Raw genomic sequence first — 14,443 nt, 5'->3', positions numbered from 1 at the left:
CCTCTCACAGTACCAAAATACAGTTTTCATTGTTTTATACGACCCACCTGAGTTTTTCTTTTAATTGGCTTGTTTGTCCAACTGCTAGCGTATCTATCCTCGGAGGTCAGGGATTTTGTGTCGCTCATCTCAGTTCTCAGTGCCTAATGGCTGCCATTTTAGTGGGTTCTTGAGTTAGCTGTTGAATGAATGAGTGAATCATTAGTTAATATGACGAGATAATTGTTTGTTAGGCACCTACAACCTGTAACAATATTTCACATCAAATCTAATGCTGGTTGCCACTGATTTGGTGATATTTGAATCCGAAACCCATGGCACAATGACAGTAGTAGAGCACTGGGCACAAACCTCAAAGACCAAATCAAGTTCTTTCTCCTTCCCTCCCTTCCTCTCTCCCTCCCCCGATTCCTCCCCCACACCCCTTTTCTCAGATCAGGGGATCAAGAAAGCGTCCTATTTCTTTGCTTTGGGATGAGGGACTTTTGAGGTTAATTTATGTCGGTCTCATTTGGAGTGGACATTATCTCTACATACGTGACATCCATCTATAACCAGGGCCCTAGTGAACTTTTAAAGAAAATGCTGTCTTTTGGAGGAGAGATTTGCCAGCCTTGGAGAACTGTCGCCTAGGACCTGGAACTGAGAGCTCATATTCCTGTGAGTTGAGCAGATTGGTAGGAGAGTATAGTTAACCATGACAGGCCAATCGGTTAAACTTTTCATCATTTTCGAGCTTCAGAGTTAATGCCTGTTTAAAATGAATTCAGCCGTTCCAGAAGGTGAGAATACAATATATTTAAATAGAATCGTCACAGAATGTTAAAGCAGAAAGTCTTTCCAGGGTTTTGAAATAACTTGATTTTCTATGATAATTAATTGACTTCTCCACTTACCCTATTCCCTTTGAGTGGAAGGCTATGGATTCACATTTTTTTTAAAGAAATGAAAGCATTAAGGATTATTTATCTAACTTTTCTCTACTAACAGGGCCTCAGAAAAGGATGGGTCTGTTTTGCTTTATCCTGTCTTTATGATCAAAGAGGCTCTTATGAGCTCAGCTGAACAGAAGAGAAAATGACTTGTGATTCTGAACCAGCCCTGAGGTTGGTGGGGATAGTGGTAAAGGAGAGAGAAAATGGGGTGCTGATGATATTAGAGAGACTGGCGTTTCAGGAAAGGCATTCATTTTACAGGTTTCGGGAGAATTTATGAGATGATTAATATTGCCAGCCATGCACATTTTGTGCAGGGAGTGCTTTAAACAGCACCTGACTAGATGCCAACAGACGTGAAAGGTATGGTCCTTTGGATTTCAAATGTTGTCTACATTTACACGAGGGAGAATCGAAAGAGTTCTTCTTGGTGCACGTTGAGGACCGGCAGCTACAGTTTTACAAATTACCAGCCATTATTTTTTCCTTCAGAGCGTGCCTTACATTACCTTTTAGAATTTTTCTTCATTCCTGAAGCAACGTGCCCTATAGCCAGAACAACCATCTGTCCTAGACTTTTGAGAACTGTTCTGATTTAAAATAATCTATCCTGTTGTATACCCCCTACATGTTAGATGGTGTGACCAGCTTGGCGTTCAGAAAGCGTGGTCACCATAGATTCAGCCACTCCAGAGGAAGAATTGCATTCCATCAACTCTCAGACGATTCAGTCATCCAGTGATTGCCTGAGCACCCGCTCCAGCTTGGACCCCACTCACTATTGTTCCCAAGGAACAGAAATGAGGAGAAAAAGAGGGCATTGCTCTCTTACAATATTATAGGAATACTACTGCATACAATTTTTAAAGTGCAGACAAAAGTTGTTGTTTTAAGTCACACAATGCAAATTGTAGAAAAGTGAAAACAAAAGCAAGCGAACAAAAGGAAGACATCCCAGTTCTACCAACCAGACATAATTGCCATCAAACATTTTAATGCATGTATATATAAGCATATTTTTGATGTCTCTTTTTTCTTAATAAAACATGTGGTCCTAATGACCATTACAGGTTTGTCGCCATACTTCTCTTTTTTAACAACGTAACACGAACACCATTCTATGTCATGAAATGTGTATTTGTGCCCTCCTTTTCATCTCTGCCTGGTACTCTGTAGTAAAAATGTGCAATAAATGACCTAAAGCCCTTTGGATGTTGTTATTTTGATGTTTTGTTATTATATACAATGCTGAGAAAAGGCATGATTTTCTTCGCAGAAAGTATTTGGGTGGTGATATGGGACTTGGTCCAGTGAGTCTGCAGATCTTCCCGGAAGCCGCCAGGAATGATAGCTTGCTGTAATGTCTGATAGTCTGGTCATTTTATGACCAAACACATCAGTGACACACTAATGAATTCCACTTTAATCTTTATTATCATTTGCCATTGGCTTCCCGTGTGTGTCTCAAGGATTCTCTGGTGTCCAGACCAATTTCGTTGATCGTCCCGTTGCCATTATTTTTTTGGCTGATGGGGCAAGCGTTGCTCTGAGGTCAGCCTATGGTTGCGCCTGTCTGGATCACATTTTCGGGTGATGCGTCACACACCATGTCTGCTCCCTGGCTCCAACCAGCAAGACTTTAAAGAGACTGAAAAAAAAAAAGGCTCAGAAAGTTTCTTGGATATCAAACAGCTCTTATAAAAATAACATTTTTATGACTTAAAATGCAAATGAATCAGAAACATATGGATTAAATTTCCTTTGAAATACCCAAGGGCTTAAACACTGAAGGGAAGAGCGCTGGCAAAATGACTTAAATCCAGTCGTGCTAAAAATAAAACACTTGAAAAATTGTTGGGGAGGTTTCGCCGATCCCTGAGGTGCTCACGGGCTCTCCATTCTCTGTTTGAAAAGTCCTCAGATTTTAAATTTTGGGTCGCTCAGGAAAACGCACTTAGGACTGGTTCAATGGGTATCTGGCTCTCTAGTTAAAGAATTGATATCAGAAGGTCAATTTTGATCCAGTGTACCTGAAACACACCTGCCTTCTTCAGTATCTCTCAGGGTTCCCCTCCAGCTGTGATTTTGCCCATCTAGTGTGAAGGGTGCTGCAACAGGACACAGACTGTGCTGGGAAAAGATCGGTAGGATCTATCAAGTCCAAATTCACACTCTGCTCTTACATTCCTTTCTGTGTCCGCTGCACCAGTATTTCCCCAGTCCTCTCTCAGGGGTCAGTTAGCGTAGAAGCAGAGCCTAGGATGGGGATTCTTGTGTTAAGTGATTTATTGAGGAAATGCTCCCAGGAGAAATCTGTAAGGAAGTGAGGGAAACAGATAAAGCAGGGGCAGAAGCTAAGCAAAGATGTGTTTTCAGCTGACGTCCAGCCTCAGCCGGATTCTTCAGGGAGCTCTGTAGCCTGAATGGCTCCTTTGAGTTGTCCCACCTTGAGGTCCCATATTGGTCAGTCATTACTGTCAGCCGCCCTGGGAGGGAGGATGTGACATCCCTGCAGTTGGGGGTGGGGCAGCTTCAGCCCCTCTGCTGCAGACAATCCTTGAGGGCATTTCTCCAGACAAGAGGAAAACTGGGGGTCTTAAAGGATCACACCCATAGCAGTTGGGGAATAGATGGAATTGCACATAAAGGGGATCTGGGCAGGGATTAACGGTGTCCACCACATCCCTCTATATCATGAAATGTGTATTTCCCAAAGCTTCGAAGACATCTTTAAATTCACTCTCGATTTCCCTGGTGGCGCAGTGGTTAAGAATCCGCCTGCCAACGCAGGGAACACGGGTTCGAGCCCTGGTCCGGGAAGATCCCCCATGCCGCGGAGCAGCTAAGCCCGTGTGCCACAACTACTGAGCCTGCGCTCTAGAGCCCGCGAGCCACAACTACTGAAGCCTGCGTGCCGCAACAGCTGAGCCCACGGGCTGCAACTACTGAAGCCCGCGCGCCTAGAGCCCGTGCTCCGCAACAACGGAAGCCACTGCAATGAGAAGCCTGCGCACCGCAATGAAGAGCAGCCCCCGCTCACCACAGCTAGAGGACGCCCGAGTGCAGCATGGAAGACCCAACACAGACAAAAATAAATAAAATTAAAAAAAAAAAAAATTAAATTCGCTCTCTCCTACTTTCCCCATATTCAGTCAAATTCTTTTCGTTTTTGCAGTTTTTCTTGACCTTATCTTCTTATGCATATTTCCCACTGCCGTCATGCCATAATCTAGGCTTCCTCATCCTCATAGCTAGATTACCCTCCTCATTTCCCAGCTGAATACCCACTGTAGAATATCCCCTAATCCAGATTTTCCCACACGTGGCTGGCTAGATTATTATTCTCCTCCAAGCACCAGTTTCAAATGCTTAAGAATCAATTGTAGTTCTTAAATATCTATGGGGACATTTCTCAGATTTTTTAAGGTGAAGAATATGTTGAAGAAGAATATGTTGAAGAATATGTTGAAGAATCATGGTGTACTCTTTGGAATCCCATTAAATGCTAATGTAGTAACCTTAAAAGAATGAAAAATTTTGCTATATCTGATTTTATACTAAAGTAGTATAAATAGTTATAAGTATAATAGTATAAGTATAATAGTATAAGTAGTTATAATATGGAAAGGCAGAGCTTAAGAAAAATCATTGGAAAAATAGAATCTATGAATTAATTAAGCTAAAATTTTACCCTATACAGTATGTAATAATATGTAAAACCCTTAGACCAGTGCCAGAAAAGAGTAAGTGCTCAATAAATATTGGCCTGTATTATCACTGTTGTTGCAATAGCCTCATAGCTTGTCTCTCTGGTTACACTTTTGTCTTCTTCCAATAGTTGTTTTACACAGAACCAAGAGTGTTTAAACCCAAATCAGATTATTATATTAGCATCTTGCTTCTGTCTCTTCCCAATGTATTTACAACGAAACCCAATCTTTACCTTCGTCTGTAAACACAGCACAACCTTGCCCTGCCCGCGTCTCCAACCTCTGCTCTGTCCACTGCCCAACACACGCTTCCAACACATGGGCTTCCTTAAGTCCCTGATATGCTAACCTCATTCCTGCCTCAGGGTCTTTGCATCTGCTGTTTCCTCTACTTGGAAAGGTCTCCTCCTCCTGCTCCCCTCCCACCACCTGTATGACGGGACCCATGTTTAGGTCTCAGTTTAAATGTTTCTTTCTCAGAAAGTCGTTTCCTGACTACCTCATTCATTCAACAAGTATAACAAGTATTTATTGAACACTTACTCTGTGCCAGGCACGATTCTAGTCCCAGAAGAAAAAATAAAAACAACCATTATAATAGAAAGGCAACAGTCCCTGACCTCATAGAACTTACATATAAGCAGAGAGAGGAACAAAATAAGTAAGCAGATTACATGTGTGAGTGCATGTATGTGTGAGAAAATAAAGGTGAGAAGGAAATCGGAAGTGCTGGAATAGAATGATGGCTGTTTTTACTAGAGAGGTCAGAAAAGGCCTCTTTAAAAAAGGGATCTTAGTCTGAGCAAAGACCTGAAGTAGATCCAGCAGTCCCACTATTTATTCTGCATTTCAGTCCTTTGTGTTACTTCCCTCCTCAAGGCTACTTATTAAAATGGATAATTTTCCCCCTTTTTCCTTGGTCTGTTTTCCCCACTAGATGGTAAATTTAATTAGGACAGTATCAACCTATCTTGTTCACTATTATATTCCCAGCCTGTAACACTGTACCTGATACGTAAAAAGTATTCAATATCTATTTATTTAGTGAACATGTGAAGTTATTACTGAACCAAGTATTAGAAATCAGAGTTACTCTTGAATGTCACCTGTCATACTGAAATGAAAATGCCACGTGTGAAAGACTGTATGATGCCAAAGCTAAGAAGGGCAAAGTGAATTGTAATGAATTGAACCGTAATGCAGTCTCGTACTTTTAAGATAGCGATGAAGGATAAATGAACGAGAAACACCTTCATTACTATCTTAGCAGTGCTTTACATTCCATCATACTGCAACAGAAAGCGAAACAGAGCCATGTTCCACATCCGAACCTCTGACCTCTGTATCTCCTCCCCTACCCCACCCTCCTTCCAAACATAAAAGAAAGAAAAGGAGCATCCACCAAATCTCCCAGGTCTATCTCACTTTCCCCAGTGAATGCTGAAGATACTGAGAAGATAAAGACTAAATAGGCACAATGATTCATTGAGAGCATTTTGGGTGGTTGGATGGGAACGAAACCATTCGGATTGCTTGTACGTTGTTGAATCATTAGTCAACAGCCTGAGTTACAAGATTACCTCTAGATCTGGCAAGAAGCATCCCTGCACTGGGCCCTGTGCTCCTGAGAGCCCCACTCTGCTTTCTAGTTGAACTCCTCCTGACAGGGCAGAGTCTTGGGGCTAAAAAGACTTGTTCATGCAGAGAACATCTCTGGGCACTGGAACCTCAGAATTCATTGCCCAAACACTTCCTGGGCCCGTGCAGGCTCTTCACCAGATTCTAGTTCCAAAGAGCAAATGGCAAAGCTGACATGCCTATCCCTACACCCAAGGAACTGTGACCAAAGATTGACTGCTTCTGGGATGAGTACAAAGCTGGATGGCTCGCATGTCCACGTGCACGTTCGTAAGCTCCCTTGCAGCACAGGATGGAACCAGCATGGGAAGAGGAGGGAGAGATGCAGGCTGCAGGCCAGAGCCTGGGCAGAGGGGGACTGGCCCTCTCAATGCTGCCATAGTCTGGCTTAGAATTCTAAGGAATCTGGGAACATTCTACATCCGAATCTGATCTTCTAACCTTGAAGATCAGAAAGTGTGATGAAAGTGTGATGTCAGTAGAGGTGGGAGATCGGGGATTCCTTGTGGGTCAGGGTTGCTTGGCTTGGATTGAGTGCCTAGAAGCTCATGGTGTATAAGTGTCTCCGTCTACACTCTTGTCCTGCATCCTGCAATTGTCAGGGCCAGGCTGTTTACTTCCCCGCCTCAGGCAAAAAGGTCTAATACCTTTTTAAAAATTTTCTCCGTATTTGTCGTGGACTAAGAGGAGAAACTCCGTGAGGTCTGGTAGCAACTCCTTCTAATGGTGCTACGGACTGAATATTTGTTGAATTCCTGTTTCCCAGTGGGGTGGTATTTAGAGATGGGATCTTTGGGAGGCAGTTAGGTCGTGAGGGTGGAGCTCTCCTGAGTGGGATTGCTGCCCTTATAAGCAGCAATGTGAGGATACAGCAAGAAGGTGCAAACCAGGAAGTGGACCCTCACCAGACACTGAACTGGCTTGCACCTTGATCTTGTACTTCCCAGCCTCCAGAACTGTGAGAAATAAATGTTTGTTGTTTTAAGCCTCCCACTCTGCGGTGCTCTGTTACAGCAGCCGAAACTGACCAAGACAAATGGAGATACATCTTAGGAGAAAATAAAACCGTGAAGCACATTCAAAATTTGGAAACCTAAGAGGTACCCTGTCTTTGCACATACAGGCCTGTAGCTGGAGAGTACCAGCCATCAGAAGGCTGCTGAGAGTGTCACACCCAGTGCTGGGAGGGGTGTGGGATGTGGCCCAGGGAGGTATTATTTCTTCTAAACACCTGCAACCTCGCTGAGGTTTATGTCACAACCCTTTTCCTAGACTCCATTGCTCTGCCCAGGTGGAGAGACTTGGGAATTCGAAAATATCCAACTAATATCCTAGTGTTATTCTAAGGAAGACCAAGAAGACAAATTAGGAAGTTCTAGGCCAAGAAGTCAAGGGAAGTACACTGTCTTGTAAATTATTCTGATGGATGTATTCAGAGAGTAGTTAGGAATTCATTCAGATTACTGAGGAAAAATGATCTAGCAAATCGGATTCCAGGTGGAGTAGGAAGGTTCACAGTTTGGTCAGGGCTCTGCTAGACACTTAAGGTATGTGAAATATTGTCTTATTTCATGTTTCTTTGATAACTAAGGATATTCAATATATCATAATGTTTATTTATAGACCATGTGCATTTCCCTTTTGTAAACTGTCCGTATTTTTGCCTGTTGCTATATTGGGGTGTTTAGAGTGTTTCTTATTTATTTGAATGCATGTTTTATAATTTTTGCTTATCTTTTAATTTTATATATTTTTAATATAGAAAGGTTTTACATTTTATCAACTTATAATGTAAATTGTAAGGGATTGTGACTTATCTTGTACAAAGTCTGCACATTAATTAGGACAAAAGTATTCCTTAGGCAAAATTTGGTCTTTCATTTAGGCTTGTGCTATGTAACTACATTTCTTTCTTTCTTTTTTTTTTTTTTTGAAATAAACATTTTTATTTTGAGATGATTATAGATGCACATTCAGTTGTAACAGATAATACAGAGAGATCTTGTGCACCATTTACCCAGTTTTTGCCACTGGTAACACATCTAGTAAAACTATAGTCAGTATCACAGACAAGATATCAACATTGATACACTCAAGATACAGAACATTTTCATCACCACGAAGATCCCTCGGGTTGCCCTTTCATAGCCACAATCCATCATACCTGCTCCCTAATCCACAACAGCCACTAAGCTGTTATTCATTTCTACCATTCTGCCACTTCAAGAATGTTATATCAATGGAACTACATAGTATGTACCTTTTGGGATTGACTTTTTTCATGCAGCACAATTTTCTAAAGATTTGTTAAAATTCTTCTGTGTGTTAATAGTTTTTTCTTTTTCAATTTTCTGGGTAGACAATCATGCATTTTCCTTTCTTACCTGTATGTCATGATTTCCCTTTCTTGCGTTATTGCACTGGATAGAAATTTTAGCACTATGCTGAATAAGCGTGGTGAGAGCTGATATTTGCCTTTTCCCTGAGCTCAGGAGGAAAGACTTCATTCCTTCACCATTAAGGATAATGTTAGCTGTAAGTTTTTTGTAGGTGTTCTTTATCAAGTTGAAGAAGTTTGCCTCTATTTCTGTTTTTCTGAGCATTTTTCTCATGAGCGAGTGTTGAATTTAGTCAAATCGTTGTTCTACATTGATTAAGGTGATCATGGGATATTTCTTCTTTAGCTGTTAATATTGCAGATTACGTTGATTCATTTTTGAACATTGAACCAGTCTTGGATCCTCGGATAAGTCTCATTTGGATATGGTATATAATTCTTATATATTGCTGAATTTTATGTGCTAATATGTCATTAAAGATTTTTGTGTCTATATTCATGAGAGATATTGGTCTCTAGTTTTCTTTTTTTATGCTTGTTATTTATCCCAATTATTTAAGTAATATTTATTTATCTTTTTTCTTTTTAATATTTAGAGGTTGACATTTTATCAATTTATAATATAAATTTTGGTATCAGGGTAATAAAATAAATTGAAAAGTTTTTTTTTCCTCTATTTTCTCATATTTAGTAGAATTCTCAGGAAAACTCTTTGGGTTTGGAGATTTTCTTTTTAAGGACTTTTAAATAATTCAATTTTAAAAATTACTTATAAGGCTCTTTATTCAAATTATTCATTTCATATTGGGTGAGATACAGTTAATTTGTGGGGTTTTTATTGTCTAAATTGTCAGAGTCATGTGTGTAGAGTTATTCTCTTATTATCTTTTGGTGTCTGCATTATTAGTAGTGATATTTCATTTCTGGTATTGGTAAGTTGTGTCTTTCTTCTTTTTTCTTTGAACATCTTGTTTGAGGTTTGTCAATTTATTGATTTTTTTCAAAGAACCAATTCTTTGTTTCATTCTCTGTTATTTTTCTGTTTTCAATTTCATTGATTTCTGCCCTTATCTTTACTTATTTTCGTGCGTTGGTTTTTAGTTCCCCTTCTTCTTGGTTCTCGAGGCAGGAGTTTAGATTATTAACATGAGACCTTCCTCTTTTCTAGCGTATGCACTTAGTGCTATAAATTTCCCTGTTGCTTCTGCTTTTGATGTCTCTTTCAAATTTTGATATGTTTTGTTTTCACTTTCACTCAGTTTAATGTGCCTTTTATATTTCTTTTGAGAGGTCCTCTTTGACACACGGGTTATATAAATACCTATAGTTCAGTTTCCAAGTGTTTAGAAATATTTCTGTAAGCCTTCTCTTACTGATTTCTAGTTTGGTTCTTTAGAGGTTGGAGAATATGTTCTGAAGCATTTCAGTTCTTTTAAATTTGTTGAGGTTTGTTTTTATAGCCAAGGGTCTATTTTGGTGTATGTTCTGTGGGTACTTGAAAAGAACATGTATTCTGCTGTCGTTGGGTGGAATGTTCTATAAATATCAATCAGATCCTACTATCTCATGTTGTTGTTGAGTTCTTCCATATTCTTACTGGTTTTTCTGTCCAGTTGGTCTGTCACTTGCTGAGTGAAGGGTGATGAAGTCTTCACCTAGAGTGGGTGGATTTTGGATCTGTCTATGTCTCCTTCCAGATCTGTCAGTTTTGCTTCACATATTTTCCAACTCTTCTGTTTGCTGCACTCTCATTTATAATTGCTATGTCTCCTGGGTAGATTGACAGTTTTGTCATTCTATGATGTCCTCTCTGTCTCTGGCAGTTGTCCTTGTTCTAAAGGTCACTTCAATATTAATATAGGCTTTCTTGCTTTCTTTTGATTAATGTTTTCATGATATATATTTTTCTTTCCCTTTATTTTCAACCTGACTATATCATTATCTTTAATGTGAGTTTCTTGTGAACAGCATATAGTGTGCTATGTTTTTTAATTCACTCTGCCAATCTTTGTCTTTTAAGTGGTTGCTTTAGTTATTACATGATACATACATAATTTATCTTGGTCCACTGGTGTGTCATTTTACCACTTACCTCATGTTCCTTTACCCTCTCTCACTTATAATATAACTGTCTTAAATCTTCTCTCTACATACACTTAGAACCATACCAGACAGTGTTATAATTTTCTTTTCCTAATTTTATTTTTTATTTATTTATTTTTTGGCTACGTTGGGTCTTTGTTGCTGCATGCAGGCTTTCTCTCTAGTTGTGGCGAGTGGGGGCTAATCTTCATTGCGCTGTGCCGGCTTCTCGTTGCAGTGGCTTCTCTTGTTGCGGAGCATGAGCCCTAGGCACGCAGGCTTCAGTAGTTGCAGCACATGGGCTCGGTAGCTGTGGCTCACGGGCTCTAGAGCGCAGGTTCAGTAGTTGCGGCTTAGTTGCTCCGCGGCATGTGGGATCTTCCTGGACCAGGGATAGAAGGCCATGTCCCCTGCGTTGGCAGGTGGATTCCTAACCACTGCTCCACCAGGAAGTCCCCAGTGTTATAATTTTTGTTTTAAATATCAGTCATAATTTAGAAGATTTAAGAGGAGAAATTAAGCCTATTGTATTTACCCAAATTTTGTTTCCCATGTTCTTTCTCTTTACTGATATTCCAAGATTCCTTCTGTTGTCATTTCCTTTGTGTCCAGAGGACTACATTTAGCCATTGTTTTCAGGTAGCTATGCTGGTGACAGATTTTTAATTGTTTTTCATCTTTGAATGTCTCGATTTTCCTCTCATCCCTGAAGGATATTTTCACTGAGTAGAGGAGTCTGTATTGACAGTTGATTTCTTTCAGCACCTGAAAAATATTGTGCCACTTCCTCATGGTCTTCATGGTTTCTGATGAGAAATCTGTTCTCAGTCAACTTGTTTTCCCCGTATAGGTATTGTGCATTTTTGTCTGGCTGCTTTCCATATTTTTTATTTTTTCTTCAGTGTTCAGAAGTTTAATTATGATGCATTTTGATAAGAATTACTTTAGTATATCCTATTTTGGGTTCACCCAGCTTCTTGAATCTGTAGATTTAAGTCTCTTGCAAAATGTGAGAAGTTTTCAGCCATTATCTTTTCAAATACTTTTTCAACTCCTTCCCCTTTCTCTTATTTTTCCAGCAATCTGACAGCATGAATGTTAGATTTTTTGTTATAGTTCCACAAGTATGAGAACTGTACTTCTCATACTTGAGAAGCAAGTTCGTTTTTTCCAGTCTATTCGCCATCTGTTGTTCAGACTGGATAATTTCTGTTGCTCTATTGTCCTGTACTCTGACTCTTCCCTCTGTCTCTTATGTTCTGCTGCTGAGCCCATTCACTGAGCTTTGCATTTCAGTTACTGGATTTGTGTCAAGCATGCTTGTAATTGCTTGTTGAAGGATTTTTACCATGTCTACTTTAAAATCTTTGTCAGATAGTTGTGCCATTTCTGTCATCTCGGTGTTGGAGTCTGTTGACTGTCTATTTTCATTCAGCTTGAGATCTTCCCCATTCATAGCATGACAAGTAACTTTTGACTGAATCCTGGACATTCGTATCATGAGACTGGTTTTTATCTGACCCTTGTGTTTTAGCTGCTTTGTCTAACGCTGCTGTGGCAGCAGAAGGTGCTACTACCAGGTGGAGGTAAAAGGTCTCCATTCAGCTTTGTTTGCACCTGAGCGGGCGGAGTTGGGCTCGGGGAGTTCTTGTCACTGCTGGGCAGGCTTCGGGTCCTCCTCTTCACATCGCCCCGGCTGACGCCATGGTGGGGGTGGTTTCATAGCTGAAAGGTGATAGTAAACATTCTGACTCTCCAATTAAGCTAACAACAAAGGAGGCAAGAATATACAACGGGGAAAAGACAGGCTCTTCCAAAAGTGGTGCTGGGTAAACTGGACAGCTACTTGTAAAAGAATGCAATTAGAACACTCCCTAACACCATACACAAAAATAAACTCAAAATGGATTAAAGACCTAAATGTAAGACCTGACACCATAAAACTCCTAGAAGAAAGCATAGGCAGTACACTCTTTGACACTGGTCTTAGCAATGTCTTTTGGGAATCTGTCTTCTCAGGCAAGGGAAACAGAAGCAAAGATAAATGAAATGGGACCTAATCAAACTTAAAAGCTTTTGCATAGCAAAGGAAACCATCAATAAAACAAAAAGGTAACCTACTGAATGGGAGAAGATAGAAGATATTTGCAAACTATATATGTAATAAGGGGTTAATATCCAAAATATACAAAGAACTCATACAGCTCAATATCAGAAAAACAAACAACCTGATTAAAAAATTGGTGGAGGACCTGAACAGGCCTTTTTTTGAGGAAGATGTACAGATGGTCAAAAGGCACATGAAGAGATGCTCAACATCACTAACCAGCAGGGAAATGCAAATCAAAACCACAATGAGATATTACCTCACACTTATCAGAATGGCTACTATCAAAAAGACAACAAATAACAAGTCTTGGCGGGGATGTGGAGAAAAATGAACCCTCCTGCACTGTTGGTGGGGATGTAAATTGATACAGCCACTATGGAGAACAGTATGGAGGTTCCTCAAAAAATTAAAAATAGAACTACCATATGATCCAGCAATCCCACTCCTGGGTATATATCCAAAGAAAACAAAAACAGTAATTTGAAAAGATATATGCACCCCAGTGTTCATAGCAGCATTATTTACGATAGCCAATATATGGAAGCAAGCTAAGTGTCCATCAACAGATGAATGGATAATGAAGATGTGGTACATATATATATACACAGTGGACTATTACTCAGCCATAAAAATAAGATTAAATAATAAAAAATAAAAATAAGACCATTTGCAACAACATGGATGGACCTGGAGGGTATTATGCTTAGTGAAATAAGTCAGACAGAGAAAGACAAATGTGTATGTTTTCACTTATACGTGGAATCTGAAAAATAAAACAAATGACCGAATATAACAAAACAGACTCACAAATACAGAAAGCAAATTAGTGGTTACCAGTCGGGAGAGGGCTATGGGGAGGGGCAAGATAGGGGAAGGGGATTAATAGGTATAAAATAAATAAGATGCAAAGATGTAATGTACACTGCAGGGAATATAGCTCATATTTTATAGTAACTTTATGAGGTGTATAATCTATAAAAATATCAAATCACTATGTTGTACATCTGAAACTAATATCATATTGTAAGTAAACTATACTTCAATTAAAATAAAAGTCCTGACTCTCCTCTAGGCTTCTTCTGACACCACCAGTTAAGGAGAAGAAGAGATGACTCACTAATGCTGGGCAGGTGTTGAAGTCCAGGCTCCTCTTGTGGTCTTCCCTAGCCCTGCTGGTAGGGCCCCTTTACCTCTCTTTGGGAAACAAAAGGCACAGCTCCCTTTTCAGATACTGCTTCTGCAGGGGTGCTGGGAAACCTTGTTGTAAACTCTTGGGATGGAAGTCTAGACTTTGCTCTCAATCTTTAATGACAGGGGTAGGGCCACTTTACTGTTGTTTTTGTGTTTGGCTGGGGTAGATGATCTCAACATTCTCTCTTTCTAGGCTGTCTCTATCTTCTTCCTTTACCTACAGATAGCAGGCTTTTGTTGGGGATGGATTTTTTTGTCTGTGTACTTGGCAGTCCCAGACTGCTGGCTTCTTTAGCTCCATAGTGGGATTAAGAGGCAACAAACAAACAAACAAACTCAAAAAGCCCATTAATGTAACTCACCACCCTATGATTCCTCAGGTTCTGAGATCCCTACCCTATCTGCCTTCTTTCTACCTTTCAGAGTCTTCCTCTGTTTG

This window comes from Eschrichtius robustus, chromosome 21 (assembly GCF_028021215.1).
Source record: "Eschrichtius robustus isolate mEscRob2 chromosome 21, mEscRob2.pri, whole genome shotgun sequence".
Lineage (NCBI taxonomy): Eukaryota > Metazoa > Chordata > Mammalia > Artiodactyla > Eschrichtiidae > Eschrichtius > Eschrichtius robustus.
The sequence above is the reverse complement of the archived record's forward strand: the minus strand, read 5'-3'. Positions refer to the sequence as shown.